Below are 14,441 nucleotides of genomic sequence, written 5' to 3'. Positions count from 1 at the left end.
CAATAGTCATGCAAGATACACTGAGGGTAAATTCCACAAGCACTCAGCAGCAGGTTGTACCTTTCCTCAGAATCAATGTACAGTGTCCTTTCTAGAACTCCTGCTCCGGCTTTATATCTCCCAAGGCCCGGATGCCTAACTGGGTGGCTTAAATCCTTGGTTACTTTCTTCCTCAGGTATTATACTGCTTGCTGCACTGTCCATCAGGGTTACTCAGCTTACCCTGGGTCGCCTTCTCCTGTGAGGGGAATAACTGTGGGTTTTCTCCCAGGAGGTTGGATCCTGCAACTGGGGTATCTCTACTGAGCTGATCCTAGCTTCAGGAGCTTCAGGTGGACGAGGTGACTCCTCTAGTCCCCTGGAATGAACTAACACTTCCCTGTCTGGGCCTTCCTATATGTAACTAGGGCTCTCCAGCTCCCTCTAACGTCTGGGAGGCTAAACTACACCCTGACAGGCCTGACACCCAGATAATACAGGGAAAAACATGCACATGACATTTAATGCAATGCAACACATTAACCTGTGCAGTGCCCACCTTTACCTGGTGGGACACTACAATACCAGCATACCCCTTTCTAAATCCCTCGATGCTGCAAACACAGGGGCTTGTGGGACAGTCCGTGGTGTCCAAGCGTTTAGAGAAAGGAGCATCCTTCGTTCTTGCAAGTGACCAGCCGCTGCAGTGAAGTGGAAGGACAGGAAGGATGTCTACGTGACGACCACCGTGCACGCAGACACCACAGTGGCAGTTAGGGAGAGGGGGGCTACTGCTGACAAACACAAACCGGTCTGTGTGGCAGATTATGATAAATTTATGGGAGGTGTAGACCTCTCGGACCGGGCGCTTCAACCCTACCTGGTGAAGCGAAAAAACAGGGCCTGGTATAAAAAGGTTTGTTGTATTTAAAAAAGGCCCAAGGGACCCTCAACTTCCTCGAGTTCCAGGAGAAGGTGGTTGAGAGTCTCCTGTTTGAGTCCCTCGCACCTGGGCAAGCCTTTGAATCCTGAGGATGTTCAAAGGCTTTCAGACTGCCACTTCCCTCACCCGATGCCGAGTGTGTAGAAAACACGGAAGGAGGAGGGACACCCAATTTTACTGCCCTAGTTGCCCATCACAAGTAGGCCTCTTCAATTACCCCTGTTTTGTGACGTACCATATGGTTGCTAATAATTCATTTTATTTAATACTAAAAAGGGTGGGTGGGGGGTCTTTTCAGGAAGTCAATTTATTCTAATTTTCTGTTTAGTTTGTGGACTTTCCAGGGAGGGAGGGATCCTTTTGGGATGGGTTGTGGAGCTAATTTCTTTTTTAGACATTGGAACAAATTTTCCCTTTTCTGATTTGTTTTCTTAATTTTCATTATTTCATTTTTTTTTATGACTATGTCCTGCCACACAAAGCTGTTAATTCCATTCACATTGCTGTATCATGATATTGGCATGATATTATTTTTTATTTGGAGGATCTCTAATGATTGAGTTGTTCTTCACTAGTACACTAAGGGCTTTCTTAAGAATTATTTTTGTGGCCCTCTTACACCCAACAACGCGTCTAGAAATCCTGACATCATTTTGGGAATTAGTGATCCATTACTGTTCCTATTCTGTAGGTGACTGGTTGACTCTGTGCATAACGGTTTCTACCTTGCCGGGAAGGGGCCTGTTATGGTGCACCGCGCCAATTAGGACGTTCATCTCTCATATAGGGATTGATGGGGCTAAAGAGACGTTGTACGACCAGTCGCTGTCCTTGAATGCCAGCTTGTCATTATAGCCCTATCCGTGTTCTTGTATCTTGTGAACAAATTTGAATTTGCAACATAGTTGGAGACATTTTGGTCCGTTTTTTTGGACTTGTTGCCTTTCATTACAGTTCAGTTTTTTTTTGCTTTTTTTCATGTACTAAAAAAAATTAAATTGATGTAAAATAGTAACTCTCCTAAATAAAATAAAAAAGTTAAAGTGCCCCTGTGTCTTATGGGGTGACTACTAATGAAGCGCTTTATTATTACCAGAGGACCAGGAAGCGGTGAAGGCTGTGTACTCACCGCTTCCTGCTCCTCGGCTCGACTAGTGGCTGTCCTGGGCTGCGCACAGCGTGAGGGCGCTCTGTGACTTCACACTGTGCGCCGCGATACACAGCCGACAGCAGGATAAAGAGGATTGGAATGGTGAGGACAATGGCGTCCGGGAGCAAGAGAGGTGAGTAAGTTTTTTTATTTTATTTGCACTGGGGGCTGATGGCTGACATATAGGGGCTGATGGCTGACATATGGGGGCTGCTGGCTGACATATGGGGGCTGCTGGCTGACATATGGGGGCTGCTGGCTGACATATGGGGGCTGCTGGCTGACATATGGGGGCTGATAGCTGACATATGGGGGCTGATGGCTGACATATGGGGGGCTGCTGGCTGACATATGGGGGCTGCTGGCTGACATATGGGGGCTGCTGGCTGACATATGGGGGCTGATAGCTGACATATGGGGGTGATAGATGGCTGACATATGGGGGGCTGCTGGCTGATGGTTAGGGGGGTTGATCTGAGACATTGGGGGTCTTATCTGAGGTCTGATTGACATTGGGGGTCTGATTGGGGCTGTAAGCTGAGGTCTGACTTGGGGGGTCTGATTGCTGGTCTGACCTGAGGTGTAATGGAAAATATATTTTTTTTATTGTTCTCCTCTAAAACCTAGGTGCGTCTTATAGGGAGAAAAATACGTTATGTATGTATGTGAAATATTGCAGTTGAAAATAGGAAAATATGCCAAGTTTTTTAATAAAGATACGCATATTGTATCGGTAAAATTTTACCACCTAAGTAAAGTACAATATGTGACAAGAAAACCATGTCGGAGTTACTTTGGCGTGCAAAACCTTTAAGAAGTTATTCTCTGCTAAAGTGCCACATGCCAGATTTCACAAATCTGGCTTGGTCATTAACGGGAACCTGTCATCATCTTTATGCTGCCCATACTAACGGCAGTATAAAGGAGAGGCAGGTGAGTTGATTTCAGCGATCTGTCATTTAAAAATTAAAAGTAAGTGGTTGCTGAGAACCAACATCAAAATCATGGCATACTGGGCCTGGCAAAGAGTCACGACCACCTGAGAAGAGTCATGGTTATTCATGAATTCCTGCTCTCCTGCCCACCTGCTGATGGCTGACAGTCTTCTACCTAGTTTTCTCGCTTTCTCTCTAGGAGAGAACTGCCAATCATCAGCAGATGGGCGAGAGAGCAGGAGATTAGGAATAAACAGGACTCTTCTCAGGTAGACTTGACTCTTTTCCAGGCCTGGGCTGTAATGATTATGATGCTGGTTCTCTGCAACCACTGACTATTAGCTGATGAGTAACACACCGCTGGAATCAGAATTTCTGTCACTATTTTATGCTGCCCTTAGTGCCGCAGGCTACGTGTCTGCACGCTATGTACCAGAGCCTGCAGCACTTTCTGTTTGTGTCTGTTTAACTTTATAATTGCTCCTGATGACTTGGCTGCATAATCAATAGCAGCTTAAGAAACGCGTCGAGCCAGTCTGTCCACCCTGAAGAGATAGGGGATAGCTTCAATGTAAATAGTGACACATTTAGGTAGCCATGGTCAAAGGGCAGCAGATCCATACTTATATGCTGTAGTTAAGTAACTGGTTATACAATGGGGGAATACCAGGTGGGGGAGCGCTCATCGCTAGGTTTCCACCCCCCTGATTTCCAGTTACCAGCCTGCTCCCTTTGTATGTACACAGCCCTGGGTTTTGGTCTGAGGGGTTAATAATATACCCCTACCCAGTGAGTACCTTACCTTGAACTGTGTATGTGTTTTTACTTACACGCTAAGTTGAAAATACCCATTTTCTTTTCTTTTTACCATCGGAATAAAAGTTATATTCTAGCAACAGCCCTTTAATAGTTAAACGTAATTTTTGTGGTCGCCTACTTCTTACAACATTACCTAGTGAATTAATACAGGTTCCCTTTAAGGCCCAAACAGGCTTGGTCACTAAGGGGTTAAAGGACTCTCAGATCATGTGTTTATATAGTGCTGCTAAATAGCATATCCTGTTTTCTCCTTTAAGTGCTTTTTTGCAAACTCCAAGTGGGTTTTTATGTGTCTCTTAGGGTACTTTCATACAGTCCTGATCACTTGAAAAATGGCCAAAAAATCCTATTTAGCATGGCTGGATCTTAACAAGGTTCCAAGTAGAGCTTCAACATGCAACAAGAAGAAATGGGAGTGAGACTAAACATTTTTTGAGCATTCAATTTAATGAAAACAATGAATAAACTGAAACAGGCTGCTTTTCAGCTGATCAAAAGTTTAGGACCACACCTCCCCAAAAAAAATTAAACCCCCCAAAACAGAAATCCAACTTCTAAACATGAACTCAGTAATGAGTAGCTCCGCCATTATTTATCACTTCAAAAATTTGTTTCGGCATGCTTGATGCAAGCGTTTCCATGAGGTGAGTGGGAACATTTCTCCAAGTGGTGAAGACGGCCGCATGAAGGCCATCTACTGTCTAGAACGGTTGTCCATTTATGTAAACTTCCCTTGCCATCCATCCTCAAAGGTTCTCAATTGGATTTAGATCAGGGGAACACGCAGGATGGGCCAAAAGAGTGATGTTATTCTCCTGGAAGAAGTCCCTTGTCCTGCGGGCATTGTGTACTGTAGTGTTGTCCTGTTGAAAAACCCAGTCGTTACCACACAGATGAGGGCCCTCAGTCATGAGGAATGCTCTCTGCAACATCTGGACATAGCCAGCGGCCGTCTGACACCCCTGCACTTCCTGAAGCTCCATTGTTCCACTGAAGGAAAAAGCACCCCAGACCATTATGGCGCCCCCTCCACTGTGGCGCATAGAAAACATCTCAGGTGGGATCTGCTTGTCATGCCAGTAAAATTGGAAACCATCAGGACCATCAAGGTTACATTTTTTCTCATCAGAGAATAAAACTTTCTTCCACCTTTGAATGTCCCATGTTTGGTGCTCTCTTGCAAAGTCCAAACGAGCAGTTCTGTGGCGTTCAAGGAGACGAGGTCTTTGAAGACTTTTTTGTTTTTGAAGCCCTTCAGTCTCAGATGCCGTCTGATGGTTATGGGGCTGCATCAGCACCAGTAAGGGCCTTAATTTGGGTCGAGGATCGTCCAGTGTCTTGACGGACAGCCAATTGGATCCTCCGGCTCAGTGCTGATGACATTTTTTTGGGTCTTCCACTTGACTTTTTTGTTCCATAACCCTCAGGATCATTTAAGAAATTCCAAATGACTGTCTTACTGCGTCCCACCTCAGCAGCGATGGCGCGCTGTGAGAGACCCTGCTTATGCAGTTCAACAACCCGACCACATTCAAAATGGAGAGTTTTTTTGCCTTTGCCATCGCCATCACAACGTGTGACTACCTGACAGAAAATGACAATTAATCCACATCTTTGCACAGATTTGGCCTTTTAAAGGCATGTGGTCCTAAAATTTGTATCAGCTAAAAAACAGACTGTTTCAGTTTAACCACTTCAGCCCCGCTAGCTAAAACCCCCTTCATGACCAGGCCACTTTTTACACTTCTGCACTATACTACTTTCACCGTTTATCGCTCGGTCATGCAACTTACCACCCAAATGAATTTTACCTCCTTTTCTTCTCACTAATAGAGCTTTCATTTGGTGGTATTTCATTGCTGCTGACATTTTAACTTTTTTTGTTATTAATCGAAATTTAACGATTTTTTTTGCAAAAAAATGACATTTTTCACTTTCAGCTGTAAAATTTAGCAAAAAAAACGACATCCATATAAAAAATTTTCGCTAAATTTATTGTTCTACATGTCTTTAATAAAAAAAAAAATGTTTGGGCAAAAAAAAAAAATGGTTTGGGTAAAAGTTATAGCGTTTACAAACTATGGTACAAAAATGTGAATTTCCGCTTTTTGAAGCAGCTCTGACTTTCTGAGCACCTGTCATGTTTCCTGAGGTTCTACAATGCCCAGACAGTACAAACACCCCACAAATGACCCCATTTCGGAAAGTAGACACCCTAAGGTATTCGCTGATGGGCATAGTGAGTTCATAGAACTTTTTATTTTTTGTCACAAGTTAGCGGAAAATGATGATTTTATAAAAAAAAAAAATTTTCTTACAAAGTCTCATATTCCACTAACTTGCAACAAAAAATAAAAAATTCTAGGAACTCGCCATGCCCCTCACGGAATACCTTGGGGTGTCTTCTTTCCAAAATGGGGTCACTTGTGGCGTAGTTATACTGCCCTGGCAATTTAGGGGCCCAAATGTGTGAGAAGAACTTTGCAATCAAAATGTGTAAAAAATGGCCTGCGAAATCCGAAAGGTGCTCTTTGGAATATGTGCCCCTTTGCCCACCTTGGCTGCAAAAAAGTGTCACACATCTGGTATCGCCGTACTCAGGAGAAGTTGGGGAATGTGTTTTGGGGTGTCATTTTACATATACCCATGCTGGGTGAGAGAAATATCTTGGCAAAAGACAACTTTTCCAATTTTATTATACAAAGTTGGCATTTGACCAAGATATTTTTCTCACCCAGCATGGGTATATGTAAAATGACACCCCAAAACACATTCCCCAACTTCTCCTGAGTACGGCGATACCAGATGTGTGACACTTTTTTGCAGCCAAGGTGGGCAAAGGGGCACATATTCCAAAGTGCACCTTTCGGATTTCGCAGGCCATTTTTTACAGATTTTGATTGCAAAGTACTTCTCACACATTTGGGCCCCTAAATTGCCAGGGCAGTATAACTACCCCACAAGTGACCCCATTTTGGAAAGAAGACACCCCAAGGTATTCCGTGAGGGGCATGGCGAGTTCCTAGAATTTTTTATTTTTTGTCGCAAGTTAGTGGAATATGAGACTTTGTAAGGAAAAAAGAAAAAAAAAGAAAAATCATCATTTTCCGCTAACTTGTGACAAAAAATAAAAAATTCTAGGAACTCGCCATGCCCCTCACGGAATACCTTGGGGTGTCTTCTTTCCAAAATTGGGTCACTTGTGGGGTAGTTATACTGCCCTGGCAATTTAGGGGCCCAAATGTGTGAGAAGTACTTTGCAATCAAAATCTGTAAAAAATGACCGGTGAAATCCGAAAGGTGCTCTTTGGAATATGCGCCCCTTTGCCCACCTTGGCTGCAATAAAGTGTCACACATCTGGTATCGCCGTACTCAGGAGAAGTTGGGGAATGTGTTTTGGGGTGTCATTTTACATATAACCATGCTGGGTGAGAGAAATATCTTGGCAAAAGATAACTTTTCCCATTTTTTTATACAAAGTTGGCATTTGACCAAGATATTTTTCTCACCCAGCATGGGTATATGTAAAATGACACCCCAAAACACATTGCCCAACTTCTCCTGAGTACGGCGATACCACATGTGTGACACTTTTTTGCAGCCTAGATGCGCAAAGGTGCCCAAATTCCTTTTAGGAGGGCATTTTTAGACATTTGGATCCCAGACTTCTTCTCACACTTTCGGGCCCCTAAAAAGCCAGGGCAGTATAAATACCCCACATGTGACCCCACTTTGGAAAGAAGACACCCCAAGGTATTCAATAAGGGGCATGGCGAGTTCATAGAAATTTTTTTTTTTTTGCAGAAGTTAGCGGAAATTGATTTTTTTAGTTTTTTTCTCACAAAGTCTCACTTTCCGCTAACTTAGGACAAAAATTTCAATCTTTCATGGACTCAATATGCCCCTCACGGAATACCTTGGGGTGTCTTCTTTCCGAAATGGGGTCACATGTGGGGTATTTATACTGCCCTGGCATTTTAGGGGCCCTAAAGCGTGAGAAGAAGTCTGGAATATAAATGTCTAAAAATGTTTACGCATTTGGATTCCGTGAGGGGTATGGTGAGTTCATGTGAGATTTTATTTTTTGACACAAGTTAGTGGAATATGAGACTTTGTACGAAAAAACAAACAAAAAAATATATATATTTCCGCTAACTTGGGCCAAAAAAAGTCTGAATGGAGCGTTACAGGGGGGGGTGATCAATGACAGGGGGGTGATCAATTACAGGGGGGTGATCAATTACAGGGGGGTGATCACCCATATAGACTCCCTGATCACCCCCCTGTAATTGATCACCCCCCTGGTAAGGCTCCATTCAGACGTCCGTATGATTTTTACGGATCCATGGATACATGGATCGGATCAGCAAAACACATGCGGACGTCTGAATGGAGCCTTACAGGGGGGTGATCAATGACAGGGGGGTGATCAATGACAGGGGGTGATCAGGGAGTGTATATGGGTGATCACCCGCCTGTCATTGATCACCCCCCTGGTAAGGCTCCATTCAGACGTCCGTATGATTTTTACGGATCCATGGATACATGGATCGGATCCGCAAAACACATGCGGACGTCTGAATGGAGCCTTACAGGGGGTGATCAATGACAGGGGGTGATCAGGGAGTGTATATGGGTGATCACCCGCCTGTCATTGATCACCCCCCTGTAAGGCTCCATTCAGACGTCCGCATGTGTTTTGCGGATCCGATCCATGTATCCGTGGATCCGTAAAAATCATACGGACGTCTGAACGGAGCCTGACAGGGGGGTGATCAATGACAGGGGGGTGATCAATGACAGGGGGGTGATCAGGGAGTTTATATGGGGTGATCATGGGTGATCAGGGGTTCATAAGGGGTTCATAAGGGGTTAATAAGTGACGGGGGGGGGGTGTAGTGTAGTGTGGTGTTTGGTGCGACTTTACTGACCTACCTGTGTCCTCTGGTGGTCGATCCTAACAAAAGGGACCACCAGAGGACCAGGTAGCAGGTATATTAGACGCTGTTATCAAAACAGCGTCTAATATACCTGTTAGGGGTTAAAAAAATCTGATCTCCAGCCTGCCAGCGAGCGATCGCCGCTGGCAGGCTGGAGATCCACTCGCTTACCTTCCGTTCCTGTGAGCGCGCGCGCCTGGGTCTTCAGTCGGCGCAGGCGCACTGAGAGGAGGATGCTTGCTCGGCCGCTCTTTCCTCAGTGCGCCTGCGCCGGGTGTAGATGTGATGTCATTGGCGCAGGCGCACTCAGGAAGGAGCAGCCGAGCGAGGTCCTCCTCTCAGTGCGCCTGTGCCAACTTTCACACTGGCAGTGAACCCAAAAACGGATCAGGCAGCATTGACTTAGGCTACTTTCACACTGGCAGTGAACTTTCCAGCAGGCTGTTCAGGCGGGGGAACAGCCTGCCAGTTACGTGCTACCTCAAGTCCACCGTGCTGCGGTTTGCTCTCTGGTATGAGAACAGAACGGAATGCATTTTGAAGCACTCTGTTCTGTTCAGTTACGTTTTGTCCCCATTGACAATCACCAGCGTTTTTTTCCAGTATTGAGACCCTGATGACGGATCTCAATACCGGAAAATAAAAACGCTAGTGTGAAAGTAGCCTTAAATAGATTTTCATGCCTGATCAGGTTTATTCAGTTTTGAAAACCAGACACAAAAACGCTGCTTGCAGCGGTTTTGTGTCCGGCCCAAAAACGCAACTGAACTGAACTGAAGCATACTGGTGTATCCTGATCAGTTTTGTCCCCATCCTCATCTCAAAACTGGAATTAAAAGCGCAGATATGAAAGTAGCCTTAGTTTGGTGGCGCGCCCAGCTCTCGGAAGAGTTCTGGTTGTTGCAAACTTCTTCCATTTAAGAATTCTGGAGGCCATTGTGCTCCTGGGAACTTTCAGGGCAGCAGAAGTGTTTTTGTCACCTTCTCCAGGTCTGTGCCTCCACACAATCCTGTGTCTGAGCTCTACAGGCAGTTCTTTCCTCCTCATGTCTTGGTTGTTGCTCTGATATGTGTTGTCCGCTGTGAGATCTTTCCAAATCCTGTCCAATCACCTGAATTTACCACAGGTGACTCCAATCAAGGTGTAGAAACATCTCAGAGATGATCAAAAGAAATGGAAATTTCTGAACTTCCGTTTTTACTTTCTTATTATGGGAGATTGAGTGCAAATTTATGGGGAAAACTTTTTAATTTTTTTTTTATTTTAGCAGACTGCTTCTACATAACAAAATGTGAAAAAAGTGAAAGGGCCTGAAGACTTTCTAAATGCATTGTATACTGTTCCAAAGAAAGGGAATAAGCAGGCATACGTTGATAAAACAGAAACCTAAAGGCCGATGTACGTGGCCCGAATATCGGTCCAATTACCGGGAATGAACATTTCTAAGAATGCTTGTTCCCGATAATTGGCCTGTCTAATGGTGGCACAGATCACCTGATGAATGAGTGAAACGCTCATTCATTGAGTGAAGTAATGGGCGGTGTGGACACCTCAATCACCTCAACCTGACCCCTTCCCTTCCGTCCTACGTGAAAAACATTACATAAAGTGATACAAAACATACAAGGTAATACAGCACCACATATTTACCTCCTACATTCAGTGATATCTCCTCTGATGTAGATGTTCTTTTTCCTCATCTTCTCCATTCAGACCAGACCGCCATGATGATTTCTTTCAGCCTTCTCCTCTCTGCAGAGTTCATTTTTACAATTAGTCAGAGACTGCTAGTTGCCTCCTTTTAACATATGTTCAATTACCTATCTAAAACTTACGTTGTAAGCAATCAGGACAGCAAGGCGCACAGAGGAAGACCAGGGAGGAGAGGTGAGTACTGCGCTTCACTCACCGCTCTCCTGCATACCAGTGAGGGCTTCAACAATAGAAGTGCTCACTTGTATTTGCTGCATCTTATAAAGCAAAAAATACAGTAATTGGCGGTGCACCACTGGCAAGGGGGGCCCTGTGGGCCTTCCTGGCTTAGGGGCCCGGTCTATAGCTACACCACTTAATGCAGCGTAAGTCCTATTTGAAGATAGGAGGTGACAGATTATATTGTAACGCCCCAGATTGGCATTACAACCTTTTTTGCCCCTCTACTATCAGCTATGGTTAACCCAGTGTCATCATGTGTATTTATTGGCAGGTCCTGCATAATGTATATCTGCATTTCTGATTTTTAAAGTGTAATGTACCTGGTTCACCAGCAGATGGCGACAATATTGGCAGAGCTAGTTTGCCTGGAATGGAACCTTCTATCCATTACAGCCCTCTCTAAAGAGGGAGGTGTTTATTTAGTGAGGGTCAGTCTAGCCTCCCCCCTGTAAGGGGAAGAAGCAGGACCTCGTCCCTGTTGGACGGGCCCTGCCAAAGCCAGCCAGAGTACCTTCAACTCTGCTGGAACATGGATAAAAGAAGTAAAGAGCCTCAGAAGCCAAGAAGAAAGGTTCCCGGGATAAAGCTAAAGATAAAAGATACAGATCAAGATAAAGACAGACCAGGCTATAGAAAGTAAAGTTCTGCAGAAAGGAAAAGTTTCTATTTAATCCTGATAGTACAGCAGAGCTAAAGTAAAGTGACAGATGTAGCACAGCTGAATGTGTTTGCCTGCCAGAACTTAAGCCAAAACCTGTTGGTAACCAAGAAAAAGCCCGAAGATTGTTTCCTGATGCAAGTTTATTTAGTTAAAGCTGTTTTTAACCTTAATACAAAGTACTGGCCTCCATCATTTCTACAAATCCCTCAACTAACCACCCTTTATTTGCGCCACTGCAGATGACTACGCCTGGGGTTCCAGCATATCCAGGTAGGAGCACCGTGACATGTGCACAGCCACACCTCAAGGGACATTATAGGCAACCCTTACACCACTCTGGCATTCCTACACCTGGGTACCACCAAACATCATCCACTTAGGGGGATCCAGTCCCTCGTTGCTGAAATGCAACTGGCATAACAACATACTTTTATAACATCTTAAAGGGACCCCCTGGCCGACTGTCATGATCAGTGTGTGGGGGAAACTCCACACTAACACAGGAGGGAAGGGGACCAGTAACTGGGCCTGGAAACTAGGGAAGAAACAGGTCACCTCCTAACCAACCCTAATCTGGGCCCTTAACTATCTATCAATATGAATAGACCCTGAAGGTAGAAATATTCATATGCAGGATACCTAGTCCTTTATATCCCTATAAGACCCTGGAATGAGGTTAGGGACCAGAGACAACCCATTCCTCCCCAGATGAACGAATGGAAGTCTCTGTCTCAGGCCCAGACACAAACAACAGGGAATATAACAAGCACAAACAACACGGACACTTAACTTCTGTAGAGACGGACGAACAGGAACACCAGAGACAAACTCACACAAGCTCAGCCAAACCCAAATAAAGCTATCTACCACATAGTCAGAAGGATGGGGTCAGACTATAAAGGGTAGAAGTGATGACCACTAAGCAACAGCTGACAAAAGGGAAGTGGTCATTAACCCTATCAACACTAAATCAAGAGAAATCAAGGAGGCTGTTAGATTCCTCCACGCTCAGCCAATCTGCTTGATTTCCTGACATCTGTCACTTGAGGGACCGTGACACCGACGTCTCACCCACTGGAAACTGTAAGACACAGGGGCAAACTTAGTACTTTCAGACTCAGCTTGCCATTTCCATGCCTTCTCCGCTCCTTCTCTGTTTTCGCTGGCAGGCGCTCTCTCCACCGTTGCCGGTGTCTCGTGCTCTGGTAACCTGGCCAGCCTCTGTGCGCTGGAGCCGACCACACAGGAGTGACGCTGGGACATACAGCATCATGAAATAACAGGTCATGTGACTGAGATGTTCCATGCGATCTGTGCTGCCCACAGCCTGGGATTCAGGTATTACCTATCGTATATACCCTGCTATATTGCTTCTCTGACCTCTGGAATTTTGGACCTCGGGTGTTTCTCACTACTACCCCTTTACCCGACTACTTGGACCTGACAAGACTTCCTGGTTTTGACCTCCTGTCTTGGTACATTTCTGTTTTCCAGTTTCTGATTTGGCATTAGATTGGATTTTCCTGGCATTGACTTAGGCATGTATTATTATATATATATGTAGCCCAGCTACATGCATACTATCTCATTCATACCTACTGGTTAATCACGGTACCCGGAGACTTCCGAGTAGCGTTCTACCTCCGACATCACGTATTGCGCCTCCCCTCCCGAGGACACAAAAACAGTGACGTCATCGGCATACGCCACCACCCTCAAAGTGGCTTCTGGCTCCTCCAGGCTCATCCTGACTCCCGCTGATGGTCCATGATCAATCCTCCTAATAAAAGGATCAATCGCAAACACGTATAAGAGCGGGCTCAATGGACAACCCTTGGCGGACTCCAGACCCGACCTCAAAAGGGCTGCCAGACCAACCGTTCACCAGCGGGAAACTCTCTGTCCCTGCATACAAGATCTTTAACCAATCGACAAACCCTCCCGGCAGGCCATATTTCAGAAGGACTGCCCAGAGGTACTTATGGTTAACCCGATCAAAAGCCTTTGCCTGATCTAAGGCCAGCATGTACCCCTTCCAGTTACCAGCCCTACCCTGTTCCACTGCCTCTCGGACACCGAGCACAGCACTAAATGTGCTTCGGCCTGGAACTGAGAAATGTTGGGTCTCCGAAAGGAGCCGGGGCACAAACTGCACCAACCTATTTAACAGTATCTTGGCCAGAATCTTCCTGTCCGTATTAAGAAGCACTATGGGACGCCAATTCTCAATATGGCTCGGATATTTACCCTTTGATATAAGGATCAGAGCTGACCTCCTCATTGACCTCAGCAGAGTACCCGAGGATAGGCACTCATTGAATACCTTAGTCAAGAGGGGAACCAAGGAGTCCTTAAAGGTCTTATCAAACTCGGATGTTAAGCCATCCGGAACTGGCGACTTCTTTAGGGCAAGCCCTTCGATCGCCAGGCTGACTTCCTCTTCTCTAATTTCTTCTATCAAAACGCCAAGAGAGCGGTCTACTCTTGATGGTTTTAGCCAGGAAAGCCGTAAACCTGTCCCGATTCAGATCCTTCTTCCTCAAGAGGCACGAGTAGAAGGACTTGTTGATTTCCAAGATATCTGATCTGGACCTATCCAGACATCCCGTACCATCTACCAGTCCTGTCACCAACTTACTTTTCACTGACATCTTACAGTTTCTGTAAGGATCGGGCGAGCGGTACTTCCCGAAATCCCTCTCAAAAGCCAAAGATGTGTGCCTATCATACTGGCACCTCCTAAGCAAAGATTTCACCCTGGAGATATCCTCTCGGCTACCTCCAGTCAAGACCAGTTGTTCAAGTTTCCTCCTCAGACCCTGATACAAGCGGTACCTGTCCAGGGACCTGAGGCTCGAGAGCTGGCGGAAGAACTTTGCCACCCGATCTTTGAATATCTCCCACCACTCAGACTTAGTGTCACAAAGATCCATCAACTCTACCTGACGTTGAAGGAAGTCCTCAAAGTATTGTCTCACCTCTGCTTCCTCCAGGAGGGCCGAATTTAGTTTCCAATAGCCTTTACCCATTTGGGGAGATTCTGCAACATTCAAAGAGAACATGATTATACAGTGATC

This window comes from Bufo gargarizans, unplaced genomic scaffold (genome assembly GCF_014858855.1).
Source record: "Bufo gargarizans isolate SCDJY-AF-19 unplaced genomic scaffold, ASM1485885v1 original_scaffold_2225_pilon, whole genome shotgun sequence".
Taxonomy (NCBI): Eukaryota; Metazoa; Chordata; class Amphibia; order Anura; family Bufonidae; genus Bufo; species Bufo gargarizans.
The sequence above is the reverse complement of the archived record's forward strand: the minus strand, read 5'-3'. Positions refer to the sequence as shown.